The following is a 15,020-nucleotide window of genomic DNA, read 5'->3' as shown; positions in this document are numbered from 1 at the left end:
CGCATTGAATCTATCCCGTGGAGCCAATAAAAAACAATGAAAATCAATGAAAGAAATAAAAAATATGACAATGCCTACTGTGCAGTGTGTGAATCCCTTATTTTAATTACGCACCTACTTGGTGCCCCTGGATTTCTAACGATAAAGTTCCCATTTAGCTTGATTTTGACCCAAATTTCTTCCAAATTAATTAAAATGGCATTTTTACAGAGTTAGGCAATATTTCAAAAATTCCCCAGCAGAGTCGCCAGCCTGTGGAACCAGATCCGGGACGGGCGTGAGGGGACGGGCCCCCGCGCGAGTCTCTAGATCGTCCACGTGAAGGAGAGCCCCACCAAGGAACTCTCGAAAGAGTGCCCCTCACAGCATGAGCGGCGATGTAAAGTGAGATACCTCTCGATTCGGGGACTAGCCCAGATTCGAGGCGTACCTTAAACAAAGAAGAGTCGCCATCCAAGGAAGTGGGCCCTGGATCCCATGCTGTGCTCTGTTGCAACGGATAACCAGAGATATAAAATAGGGTTCGTGCCTGATGACGAATGGGGAAGGGATTAGGCGCCCCCAATTCGCCCAAGTGCTAGCACCTGGTCTCTTATGCCATTTATTATTAATTTTGAAGAATTTTGGGCGAAAATCATGCGAAATGGGAACGAATATCTCCGAGATAACGTCTAGCTAATCATGCATGTCTCGGAGATGAATAAGAAGCACACACAAAAGAAATGAAAGATATGTCGCCTAAGAATAGCTAGGTTATGAGTGCCATGCCTAATTGGTGTCTAAGTTCTGGTGGACAAGCACATGCATGTTACAGCTAAAGGTATAAGATCTGTACATAAAAATAAGAAAACACAGCAAAACACACAACACAACACGACTCGACACACGACCCGACACGACAAACCCTAGACTCTAATGCAATACTTGACTCGGACCAGAATGGCCATCCATCCTAGCTGCACTACGTATCCCAGCCTCGGGAAGAATCAGAGCCAACGTAGTTCGGTGCCCTATTCTAAACTACGATGCCTAAAACTCTAGGACCGCTATCCTAGACTCGATCCACTAGACTCGACTGATGTTTAAAGCTTTTTGTGCGATTGCTTAAATTCAAGTGGATTGTAATTTTTAGGACTCTATATGCCCTAACTAATGCAAGTTGATTAGCCTTAAGCTAATGCAGGTGGGCCCTATATCCTATGTGTATCTAGGCTGTGCATTCTAAGGAAAACCATGGGTTGACTATATGCTTCCTAGTCTAGCCATCGGTTCGACTAAATGTCTAACCGATCGACTTGAGGCCTCCTAACTCTAGGGACACTCACACGACAGGACACACCACATCAATACAAATCAAGACCGACTCCTAACTCTAAAACACCCTAAATATCTAGGACAGACTCCTAACTCTAGGGGAAGATCTTTTTGAAAAGGTTTTGAAGTTTTTTGTATTTTTTGGAGGTTTTGAAGTTATGAAAAATGGTGAAAGGGTGTAAAAATGGTGAAAGTGAAAATGGTGACTGCACTCAGGATGCCAGCAGCACGCCTGAGCTGCCTACGTACCCCTCAGCTAGGGATCAAGCCATCCGTAGTTCGGACGGAAGGATGTGTAAAAATAAAGAGTGAAAATGGTGAGAAGTATAAAAAATGGTGACTGAACTCAGGGTGCCAGCAGCACGCCTGAGCTGCCTACGTACCCCTCAGCTAGGGATCAAGCCATCCGTAGTTCGGACCAGAATTCCTAACTACTCTGCACATGACTCAAGATTTTTTTGAAATTTTGATTTTTAAAATGTTTTTGGATTTTGAATTGTTTTTGAGATGTTTTTGAATTTTCAAGTGTTTTTTGGAATGTTTTTGTTGTTTTCAAGTATTTTTGAAATGTTTTTATTGTTTTTTGACACCAGAGAATAAAATCCTATCATCATACGGGTAGGGAGACTTCTGGAATCCCGCAAAGGTTGGATAGCATCCTATGCTTTGCGGGGGAACGAACAGGAAAATAACTCGGCAAGGGTTGGACAGCATCCTGTACCTTGCAGGAGCGGGTAAAGATCACGACTTGATGAGAGGATGGACAGAATCCTAACCCCTATGATAATAGGAAAAACTCCTGGACTGACTGAAGGACTGACTCCTGTGCTGAAGACTGTTATAATTACTATTTATAATTACTATACAAGATTACTATTCAAAAATACTATTAATAATTACTATTTATAGGTACTATTCAAAACTACTATTCATAATTACTATTTATAAGTACTATTCAAAACTACTATTCATAATTACTATTTATAAGTACTATTCAAAACTACTATTCATAGTGGGACCCGCTGTTGTGGGACCCACTGCTGTGGGACCCACTGCTGTGGGACCCGTTGTGGGACCCGCTGTTGTGGGACCCGCTGATGTGGGACCCGCTGTGGGACCCGCTGTTGTGGGACCCGCTGCGGGACCCGCTGATGTGGGACCCGCTGATGTGGGACCCACTGTTGTGGGACCCACTGCTGTGGGACCCACTGTTGTGGGACCCGTTGTGGGACCCGCTGTTGTGGGACCCGCTGTGACCCGCTGGGACCCGCTGTAGGACCCGATGTGGGACCCCCTGTGGGACCCGCTTTGGGACCCGTTGTGGGACCCGCTGATGTGGGACCCGCTGTGGGACCCACGGATGTGGGACCCTCTGTGGGACCCGTTGATGTGGGACCCGCTGTGGGACCCGTTGATGTGGGACCCGTTGATGTGGGACCCACTGTTGTGGGACCCGCTGTTGTGGGACCCGCTGCGGGACCCGCTGCGGGACCCGCTGTTGTGGGACCCGTTGATGTGGGACCCGCTGATGTGGGACCCGCTAATGTGGGACCCACTGCTGTGGGACCCACTGTTGTGGGACCCGTTGTGGGACCCGCTGTTGTGGGACCCGCTGGGACCCGCTGTGGGACCTACTGATGTGGGACCCGCTTTAGGACCCGTTGTGGGACCCACTGTGGGACCCATGTAGTGCAAAGAATGAATAATTAAAAAATAAAAAATAAAAAAAATGAACTTACGCCACAAGAGATCCAGGAAGGTGTTGACAGAGTCGTGCTTGTGTGGGGCCCGCTGATGTGGGACCCGCTGATGTGGGACCCGCTGATGTGGGACCCGCTGGAGGTGGGGCCCGCTGGAGGTGGGGTGGAGGAGATGTGGATGCCGGTGGAGCTCCGGTGGTTGGTTGGGAGGATGTCGGAGAAGGTGGTGGTGATCGGTGGATGGCCGGTCGGAAATGGGTTTGGCCTCGCCGGATTCCGGCTGGGTTGCCGGAGGAGAAGACTCTCTCTCTCTCTCTCTCTCTCTACAGATCTCTCCTCTCTCTCTCCCCTCTGCAGATCTCCCTCTCTCTCCCTCTCCCCTCTGGTTTTTTCTTCTTTTTTTTTTTTTTTCTCTTCCCTCTCCTGGTTCTCCTCTGGTTTTTCCCTTGCTGTTTTCCCACCCGTTCTTTTTTTCTTTTTTTTTTTCTTTCTTTCCCTGCGAGAGAGAGAGATCAGAAGACCCATGATGACGAGTCATCATGAGGGGAGAAAATGAGAGTCTTTTGTCCCCCTCTTGTCCCCCCTAAATCCCTTAAATTTTGCAAAAAAATAAATAAAAAAATAGAAAACAATTTTCAAATGGCATCGGATGCCATACGAAAACCAAAACTACTCATTACGCCCATTTTTAAAACCAAGGAAAATGATAACTGTCCTTATTCTCTCGTTGAATAAAGCGGATCCCACATCAGTGGACCCCACAACAGCGGGTCCCACATCAGCGGGCCCCACACAAATGGGTCCCACATCAGCGGGCCCCACACAAGCGGGTCCCACATCAGCGGGCCCCACACAAATGGGTCCCACACAAGCGGGTCCCATATCAGCGGGCCCCACATTCATTCATTTTCCGCCTTACCTCGGGATTTCATTCGAATACGCGGGTTTAGGGTCCTGTCAAAATGGGGTGTTTACACTTAGCTCGTTCGCTAGGCAAACGTGGTCGGATCTTGACGAAATTTCACAGGGACCTCGGTGGGACCCTAAGCTAGCTCAGGGTGCAATTTGGGACCCCAACTCACTGATTTGACGAGACTCGCACAGACAACGCAAACTTGGGTCTGGTCAAAATGGGGTGTCTACAGCCACCACTCCATTCCATTCTCTCTGGCGACAACCCACCGGAATCTGGTAACCCCATTTCCCTCCACCTCCATCTTCCATTTCCCATCTCCATAGATTCCGGCAATTTCGCCGGAATCCGACCGAACCCCTTTCTGCAATTCGTAACCTCCTATACCTACACCCCATCAGGCACCACGAACCTTCCATTTCCCATCATTTGTCGGCAACCCCGCTGGAATCCAGCTACCAAACCCATCTCATTTTTTATCTCTGCAATCTCCCACCTCCACTCCTCAAAACCCCCATCTCCTCCGATCTCCCTAGCCGGAATCCGACAATTTTATCCAACCACCCATTTCCAGCCCAACCCAAACCCAGTCGCAAAATCGCATCAATTTTCTCATCACATACGTTTCCCAACCCTATGATACTCTCTCACGGATCCAATATCCAATCTCTAATCTCTGTAAACGGGCCAACAAAGGTTACTCTTGTTTGTACAATTTTGGTTCCTGTTTCTCAAATTCCTCAATCTAGAACAACCTTCAATTTCTCCCTCACCTCTCCCATCTATATCCTCCCCTCCATCTGTGCATACACGTGAGAGGAAGGGGGTTATTATTGGGCTCTCAATTGGGGTTCTGTTTACAGGGGGTCTTTGAAGGGTGAGGTTTGTGCTATAAAGAGAATGAAATAGAATGCTTATGAAGAACTCAAGATCTTGCAGAAGCTTCCATCACGTCCGATCCTAGCTCCGCCGCTAACCTCTCCCCCATCATTTCGAATGCCGGTACTGAATCTCCGATGACCACCTGACGATTGCAGTCCCGTTCGGCACAACACCTACCCAATCTGAATTCAACGAGAAAGGATAAAGAGAGGTAGACAATTCGAGTAAGATTTGCATAGATAGGAGAACCAAGGTCACCCGTATCAGGTAATGCATTTATTCTCCAATGATTTTCATTTGTTCGATTAAGGTGAGTCTTTTAATGTCAACTTCTAAGTGATTTTCATGCATCCGGTAATGTGTTCTTCTCTTAGCTCTCAGTCAGATATTTTGTTTTAATTAGCTCTATTCTGATTTATTTTGTTAATTGAAAATGGAAGTAGAGCAAGGCATTCACTGTGTTTGGCTCACTAGATGCTATGAATGCATTAGGATAAGATCATTGAATGAAGCAACCTTTGGTATCGAAACGATCCAGCATTTTTCTTTACCTTGGTGAAGTTGTTCGGCAAGAATGGTGTTTGGGCTCGTTCCAACTCTCGGCCCCACCAATTCTAATGGTATTCTCATGACCCCTGTTCAAAATTGCAGATAGCTTCTCTCTGCCTTATTAATTTGCTCCTAGATAGTGTCATGTCTGCCGGGTATTGTTGGGGTAAGTTGTTGTACCTCAATCTCTTTAAATATGCATGCTTCAAAAAAAAAATACCCTCCGGAGTCTTTGTGTCTAGATTTGACTCAATGCATTTAATGTACCATCTTAATTTCCCTCGCATATTTATGACTCAATGCTCGTGTAGGGTCGTAATTTCTAAAGTGTTCTCGGATTGAGTTTAAAGATTCCTAAGGCATCTTTTTGTATGATGATTCGAGCTCAAGGGATTCAAGGGTGATGCTTTCCAAAGTTGACCTTCCCCTCGGTTTTATTTTTCAAAATTGACCCTGTGCTTTAAGAGGCGAAGGGCAATGATAAGGTTACTTGGAGCCCGTCTTTATGTTTTGTGGCTCACCGCTTCACACTTGGATCTGCACAAGTTGATGTCCCCTGTATGCACTGAAATTTTTACTAATTGGGATTATCATAATCTTTTGATATTTCTAATACTCTTCTTATCTTAAGCTTTGAGTTAAGGTTCGAAGACGGTAATAAATGGATTATTCAGGTGAGACTATCTTGAGACTTATGATATTTATTTCTCTTTTATTCAAATAAATTGTTTAAGTGGAGAAGGGAAATCAGATGACTACTCTATTCGATGTTATCGACACGAGTACTGTCTGATTTCAAGGCGGTTTGTAGAAATATTATATGTGTATTGAAATCAGATGATTACTTTGGCATCATCTGATTTCGTTGGAGTCCCCGTATTGGGGTTTGTGGTTGGCTTTGAAGTGTTTAATATCATTTTTTTTTCTTACTTCATTAGGCTATCCAGCGGCTGGTCTGGAATAATTTATGTTGTTTATCATTTATGATTGCTATAGGTTGTGCATTTTTTAATTGAAAATTCTTCTTTGCTTAGCACTTGATTTATTTTTATAAGAATAGAATGGAATTTGCGATTTCCTGGTAGCCTTTTCTTCTCTCTTTGATAGACTAACACAGTCTTATAGATTTCTGTTAAATTTTCTTTAGACACTAGAGTCCCCTCTCATTGCGAGGGCGATGAAGGCGCTAGCCCAAGCCCATCCTTAGGGGACTTGCTCAGTCCGAGTAGCATACCCCTCCTTTGTATATAGGAGACTTGCCCAGTCTCATTCTCTTGCTAAACCTCCTCTTTGTGTGTGTCGTTTGGTTTTGGGAGAACACCCTACTCGGCTTGGCAGCATACCCCTACCCTTATGGGTATTGGGTTGCACATTTGTTGCACCCTACGGCTAGGTAGCTGTCCGGCCCGGCTGGGTGTTTCACCTTTGCCAAATATGCACAAGGTCTCTTATTCCTTTTAGACCCGCCCGGTCTCATTCTCTTGCTAAACCTCCTCTTTGTGCGCCGTTTGGTTTTGGGAGAACATCCTACTCGGCTTGGCTTCATACCCCTACCCTTATGGGTATTGGGTCGCACATTTGTTGCACCCTAGGGCTAGGTAGCTGTCCGGCCCGGTTGGGTGTTTTACCTTTGCCAAATATGCACAGGGTCTCTTATTCCTTTTTTTTACGTCATTTGTGTCTCGGAGACAAGCCTTGTCTCCTGTAGAGAGTTTCTCCTTTAGGAGGCTTACCTAGCCTCATGTTAGAATAACCCTTCCTCCTGGCGAGTCTTTGACTCATTTTTCCCCCTTTCTTGGTAGTGTTTTTAGTGAGTCTCTGACTCATTTGTGCTCCTTTTTTTTAGTGTGTTAGTTAGTAGTTCGCCTTTAGATTTGTTGTCATTCATCCTTGTTTGAGACTAACTCAGTCATATAGAGCCTTCCCTGCTTGGGATCTTAGATTGTTTTCTCTGTTCTTGGGGCACTTCTTTACGTGTTGTGGTTTGTCTCTTTGAGACGCTAGTTGCTTATCCGGGGTTTCCCCTTTTGCTTTAGGGCTTTGCCCTAGTTTGTGGTTGTTCTTGCGTGTTCCCTTTAAGATTGAAAACATTTAAAGGTCCTAAGCATTGGAAAAGCTTTAAAATCCAAAAACATTAGAAATTTAAAACTCAAAAACATTTGAAAATTTTAAAAATATCAAAAACATTTGAAAATATAAAAAACCTTAAAAAATCTGAAGTGTGAGTGTTTCTTTTAGAAGCGTAGTTTGAGAGTTTGTTTCGAACTACGTTGGCTTGATCCTCTTCCACGAGGTACGTAGTGCAGCTTGGGATTTACATCCCAAGTCCAGCCAAACTTTTTTTGTAAATAAATGCTTTAACCCTTTTTCTTCAAAGCCTTGTTTTCAACAAGATCTTCCTCTAGAGTTAGGAGTTTGTCCTAGATAGAGAGTTTTAGAGTTAGGGAGTTTGTCTTGGATTTGTTGCGTGCTTGTTTGTGCTTGTTTTAGAGTTAGGGGTTTGTCCTAGAGTTATAGGAGTGCCTCCGTCCGGTTAGTTGGCGATTCACATCGCCGACTGATGACTAGGTCTTGGATACGTTAGCAATCCTATTGTTTTCCTTAGGGCGCACAGCCTAGTTACACATAGGTTGTAGGAACCGCCTGCATTAGCTTAGGGCTAACCTGCATTTAGTTAGGGCATATAGGGTGTCCTAAAATCTACAATTCACTGGAATTTAAATAATCTTACAAGAAACTTTAATAACTAGTCCGGTCTTTTAGATCGAGTCTAGGATAGAGGTCTAGGTGTCTTAGGCATCCTAGCTTAGAATAGGCGCGAAGAACTACGTTGCCTTGATTCTCGTGGAGGCGGGGATACGTAGGCTTCTTTGGATGAATACCAGACCATCCGAGGACTCGGGCTAATGTTTTAGAGTCTTAGGTTTTATTGTGTTGTTATTATATGTTTTGATGTGTTCTCTTACTTTCTTGTGCAGACCGATACCTTTAGCTGTAGCATGCATGTGTTTGTCCACCAGAATTTAGACACCAGTTAGGTATATCACTCATAACCTAGTTGTCATTAGGTGACCCATCTTTTATCTTACTTTATGTGTGTTTATTATTTCATCCCCGAGTCATGCATGATTAGGTAGACGTTCACTCGGGGATATTTGTTCCCATTTCACATGATTTTTACCCAAACTTCTTCGAAGTTAATGAAAAATGGCATAAGAGACCAAGTGTTCGCACTCGGGCGAATTGGGGGCGCTCTTCGGACCTTCTCCATTCGTCATCAGGCACGGACCTTTTGTATCTCTGGTTATCCATTGCAAACAGAGCATTTGTTTTGGTTCCATGGCGCATCCATGGATGGCGACTCTGAGTTATTTTTCAGATATGTCTTGGTCTCGAGCCCTGGCTCTGGATCAGGATGTATCTCTTTCTTTTTATATCGCCACTCATGCTATGCTGTGAGGGTGGCATCCGTTTCGAGAGTTCCTTGGCAGAGCTCTCCTTCACATTGTGGAGATCTTTGAGGATTGCAGGAGGGATCTCGCGTCCCTTGGCACTCGTCCTCGGATCGGGGTCCACACTATGCTACGAGGGTGGCATCCGTTTCGAGAGTTCCTTGGTAGAGCTCTCTTTCACACGTGGATGATCCTAGAGGCCGCTGGGGGGCTCGTCCCCCATCTCTCTCTCGGATCGGGGTCCACACATGGGTTTCTTTCCACCACTGAATAGTTATAGATTTGAGTTCCTGCTTCAAGATTGAGCTGCTCCACCTCTAAGGGTGCAAGAATTTCAATAGATTTCTTTTTTTTTCTCCTTCTATTCTCAATCCTCTCACAAACCCTAACTCTTTCATACTTCTAAATTGGTGAATTTGATACTGAATATGTCCACAAATGTGCTGAAGAAAACGCTTTCTCTACATTTCTCACCTAAAACTTCCTCCTTTTATCAATCTCTCTGTATTTTCGTCTCACTGTGCCCTTTCCTTTCTAACAATTAAAATGAAAAGATAAATTGTAGGGATGGAGATTTCAGATGGCGGTATTTGAAGATGACAGATGAAACTAGCGAGGTGGAAATGGTGGCCAAGACTAATTCTCGCCGGATTTCGGCATGAGTAACCGGAGAAGATGAAAACTCTCCTCTCTGTAATTTCTCCCTCTGTAATTTTAATTTCAAACAAGAAGGACGATGGTTGGAGGCTTCAAGAAATTGATAATGCTGCTGATGTTGATAGATGAAAGGAAATAAAATGACTGTGATGAAGTAGAGGCCGGATTCTGGCAAGGTTTTCGCCGGAATCAATGGAGGCCAAAGCTGAACATTTCTTTCAAACCCTTTCTCTGAAATTCTTCTTCTCCAGCCTTAATTTGGACCAATTGTGATTTTAAAAAATTCTTGGCCATGAAGACAAGTTCGTGATAATAGCAAAAATGTAAAATCTAATGGTGAAGCTTCTTCTTCTTCTCAACTTTTACTCTTTGAAATCTTTGCAACTACAAAGATCTCTTGAACCTTTCTTAGAACCTGATGCTAATGAAGATCTCTTTTCTGCTATATCTGCCGAACAATCAAAGAGAGAAAAGACTAAGATGATGATGATAGTTGGAATCCATGGGGATCCGCCGGATTCCGGCGAATGTCTCGCCAGAGAAGATGACAAGTTGGAGCTAGATCTAGGGTTTTGGAATGTGGATCTAAGATTTTAAGGTGTGGATCTTGAGCTAGGATGAGTATAAGCGGGATGAGAATGTAATAGAAGTGATGTGGAGGAACTCTGACGGTTGGATCTCCGGCGAAATGGCCGGATTCCGGCGAGATCTCGCCGGAGAAGAAGAAGAATAGGGTTTGGAGATGAGATCCCCTTTATCTCTCTCTAGCTCTCTCTCTCTCTCAAATGATTAAGAAACCCTCATTAGAGAAAAAAAAATGAGGCCCATGCCTCTTATTTATAGGCTTTTGATTTAATTTTTACTCCCCTTAAGTCGTTGAGACAACCTCCATGTGTTTTGACTCTTGCTTGCATTGAAAAATGGGTGGTCTTGAAGAAAAAAGCTTTAGTAAAAATTAAGAGCCAAATTCACACCACTTTAATTACAAGGACAACCCTTTATTGCAGAATATACTAACTAGACTACCCTCAAACAGGATAAAACACTCCCCTTCTGCTACACTATATATACACTATCTCACGAACTACGCTCGTTTGCTAGGCAAACCTCACCGGATATCAACGAAATTTTGCAAGGACATAGTCGGGACCCTAACCTACCCTAGAATGGAATTTAGGACCCTAATTGACTGATTTGAAGGGTTTTCTATTTACACGAGGAGGTTTAGGGCCGGATCAAAATGGGGTGTCTACAATTCCATACTGTTTTTTTTTGAATTTTTTCTACAAATAAAATACTAAAATAATGAAAAAGGAGAATCACGTAAGCACCAACATAGGAGGACACTATTTTCATTCTTGTAATGTCATAAGGGTATTGGGGTCTCTTTCCTTTCCGTTTTTGAAGAATCACATGTGTTTAATAATTACTTTGATGGGCACCTGTGATTCGTAATTTTTCGTAATTAATGCCCTCATTCCGTAATTTTTTTTGATTTTCCATAGAAATAAATTACTAAAGTATTGAAAAGGAGAATAATGTAAGCACCAACATAGGAGGACTCTTACTTCGTTCTGATAATATTGAAAGGTTATTGGGGTCTCTTTCTCACCCGTTTTTTAAGAATCACCCATGTTTAGAAATTACTTTTATGGGCACCTCTGATCCGTAATTTTCGGTAATTATTGCCCTCATTCTGTACTTTTTTTGGAATTTTCTCTATAAAGAAAATACTAAAATAATGAGAAGGAGAATCATGTAAGTACCAACATAGGAAGACTCTATCTTCGTTCTGATAATGTCGTAAGGTTGTAGGAGTCTCCTTCCCACCCTTTTTTAAGAATCACCTGTGTTTAATAATTACTTTTAGGGGCTCCTTATTAAATTTGTTGAAAACGAGGGAAGAAAAGACAAGACTCCGAGGCACAGAGCTGTCAATTTCTATCCTTATTAAAAATTTAAAATGATGGAAGAAAAAGCCAGACCATGAAACACAGATCCGTCAATTTCTATCCTCATTAAAACTCAAAATGATTGAAGAAAAAGACCTTATTATAAAATTTCAAAATGATGGAAGAAAAAGGGCCAGACCATGAAACACAGACTCTGGTAACTTTCTACCTTACTAAAATCTCAAAACGATTGAAGAAAAAGATCGACTCTTATCAATTTTATTGACGGACCAGTAATCGCTCACAAAGAGTGACTAAAAATGTATGATCTTGGTCAAAGACCGGACTCAAGTAACTTGAAGAAATTTTCGGGTATCAACCCTTTTTTTCAAAAATGAAAAGCATTCAGCGAAGGTTTGAAGATTGCCAGAATGAATTCTAGACTCCGCTGGGGTAAAGAATTTCCAAAAGAATCTCCAAAGGAGAACAACTGGACTGAGGAGTTCGACTCAAAAGAGCATGTCCAAACTTCTCTAGTCTCTATTTGATGAAAATATCCATCTCAAATATCATTGTTTGATTGATATCTTCATAAAAGATGCCCCTAGTATGATTACTTCTATAACAAAATTCATTGTAGAGCAACACAAGAAAAACAGGCCAAAGATTTTAATAGAGCATTACACTTCGAGTACACGCACTTGGTGGGTCTAGTCTATTGCTCAATTGGACTCTACCTTGTGTCATTTTGAGATTATGGATCGGATTAATATTGATAGAAGGTTTTTAATATGATGCACGGAACCTAGTAAAATATGAACATGCAAACGTACAAGTGGGGCCCAATTATTTAATGATCTAAAATTTCTTTTAAATGGATTATAGTGCAAAATCTACTTTTATTGAACGATTCTAACTCATCAATTTGTGGTTATTAAATAGATGGCCAGAAAATCACATGTTAACAACTACTTGTCTTTATCTTATTTCTTTGTTTTTTTAACTTTTTCCTTAAATTGGCCAAACAACCCATCCCTATGTCATGTGAACAAAACTTGGCTCCAGACCGGTCTCGAGGAAGTTCCTCTAGCCCCTCTAATACCAGGGGTGATGGGAATATCAAATCCACGCCTACTTTTTATTTTTAGAAGGAATTGATATTTCCACACCCCCACAATTACGCTGTCTGGAGGAAAGTCTCCAGACCAGTCTAAAGCCAAGTTTTATACATGTCATGTGGCATGTGGGGATATGTCCGATTCCACCCTCGATTAGGCAAGCAGTTTTCGTGACGGCACGATAAAAAACAATAATTTGTATTCATCGAGAAAGCGTCTAAAAATCGAAGGCCTCAAATCCTAGTTTTTTTGTACATAGCACTACCTAACAAGCATATGGTTTGGATCATTGATCAAGTGTGCTATTCTTGTTTGGAAAGTTCTTATAAGATCTCATAATAGTTTCGCAACCATGAAAGTTCTTGTTTTGATGAAAATCTTTACCTTGAAGGCATGTTTGGAAACCAAGAAAAATTATTTCATAGAATATTAGTGGGCTAGCTGTGTGAGTGGAGCAGTAGAGGGAGAGTCCTGACTCAATATAATGTTTTTAAGGCTTTGAAAGTTTTTTTTAGGGAAAATACTTTTCAAGTAAAACTTTTCCTACTAAAAAACTTGTATACCTTCTCGTTTTCTTTTTTTAACTTGAGAGGTTCAATTATACCTTTTTTATCTATTGATTTTTGGGCCATCTATAGTCTTTACTCAAACACAATAACTTATAATCTCTGGAACTTGCTCTTATGTTTTTATTTTTCATTTTTCATTTTCTTCTCTTTGTACTTTATATATCGAGCTTTCGTTTTTGTTAAGCTCTTATGAAATTCCAGAATAGAAATTTCATCCTTATTCTATCCCCGACAATAGTACTCGACCCAATATAAATATATAAATAGGGATTTGCTAAGCTCCCTTCCAAAAGGCTTTTCGCAGCTGGTCTGTCCCACGTCAGACCAGCCACCTCATGAATGGAGACAAAAGTTGTTGTCTCCATTAATGAGGTGGCTGGTCTGATGTGCGACATACCAGCCGCGAAAACCCTTAATTTTGCGATGGACGCTAGCAATTCCCATATAAATAATACAAAACTTGAGGTTTTGGTACGGTATGAAATGAATATGTTTGTGTGTAGAGCTGCCCACATCATTAAAAGGGAAATGATATTTACGCCCCTTCTGATCACCAGGGACATTCGGCGCCAGTGTATTAATGACTAAAGGGGGGCAAATGTACTTGACGTTAGAAAAATCCAGTGGTTTTGATTGCCACGTACACTGGCGCTGGGTGTCCCGGTGATCAAAAGGGGCGTAAATATCACTTCCCCATTAAAAAGCATCTCTCTTAAGTTGTGGTCCAAATGTCTAAATTGTATTCAATACCCTTTACCATAAAAAAGACGATTGTTGGTCTCTTTACTAACAACCACATTTTGGACTCGTTTGTGCCAGATGGATGCGATCCGAACCGTTGATCCAACTTGTCACCACAAGTCTGATCTATAGACTTCGATCGATCCTTAATCCGATAATTACTGACCGTTCATCCATCAAGCCTCGTCTAGGATTTCATCAAGTAAAAGCTAAACCTTTTTTTTTTTCTTAAAATTTTAAAATTTTACATTTTTGGCAGGTAAGCTAAATGTGACACAGGTTAGATCGCCTTACAAATTTAGGCATTTTTGGCAATGTCAATTTGTCTTATTTGATTTGCTTTTACGTTAAGGTCCCATTCATTTTAGATTGTGACAAATTATTGTCAGCCCCAAGTTAATATTGGGCTCAAAATTATGTTTATGCACTGTTTGTTTAAACATAATTTTGAGTCCAATAATCGGTCTGAGGGTCACAATCGGTTTCCACAGTCTGAAACGAACGGGCCTAAGAAAGAAGAAATAATATGGGTGCCACGTTTAATTCTAAGGGTGTGAATATTAGTGGAACTTCATGTTAGAATAATGAGCAATAGATTGTTTTCACCAAATCATGTTTGCAATAGTGTAAAACATGAGGAATGATAGATACAAGGGAGCCGTTGCATGAAGAGCCAAAAAAGGGCTCTTGATTGGATCACATCATCAAATGTAACTGATTTTACTTTTTCAACCAATTTTAAATTGTAACTGAAAATGACATGGATCCAATGAAGATCCCTTTTACGGCTCTTTATCAAGGGCTCCCTTGTATCTATCATTGTTCTTGTAACAATTAACTCAGAGGAATAATATTTCCACCCTCTTTCTAGGTCGTACGATATATAGTTAAATTTTTGTACAAGCAATTTCATGAACACAATCACACACATACACCCACCCGAGAGAGAGAGAGAGAGAGAGAGAGAGACTTTGTTCATTTAATATGATTAATTCAAATGGAATTTTTTAAGGCAGTTATAAATCGACCCCCTAATATCTTAAATCGACCCCCATATTTCTCTCCCTCTCTCTCTCTAAGCACTGCCCTATATGGGGGCCCATTTAAGATATATGGGAGTTGATTTATCCGATGAGGAACTCCCACGTTTGGTTGATTTATCGGATGGCTCATATCATCGGCGTGGGAGTTCTTCATTTAGTTTGTTCTAGTGGGACCCACGTTCCTCTGTTT

Source organism: Tasmannia lanceolata, unplaced genomic scaffold (assembly GCF_043159265.1).
Source record: "Tasmannia lanceolata isolate RefF3 unplaced genomic scaffold, GAP_Taslan_0.1 ptg000048l, whole genome shotgun sequence".
In the NCBI taxonomy this organism is placed as follows: Eukaryota; Viridiplantae; Streptophyta; class Magnoliopsida; order Canellales; family Winteraceae; genus Tasmannia; species Tasmannia lanceolata.
This window is presented reverse-complemented; position numbering follows the sequence as displayed.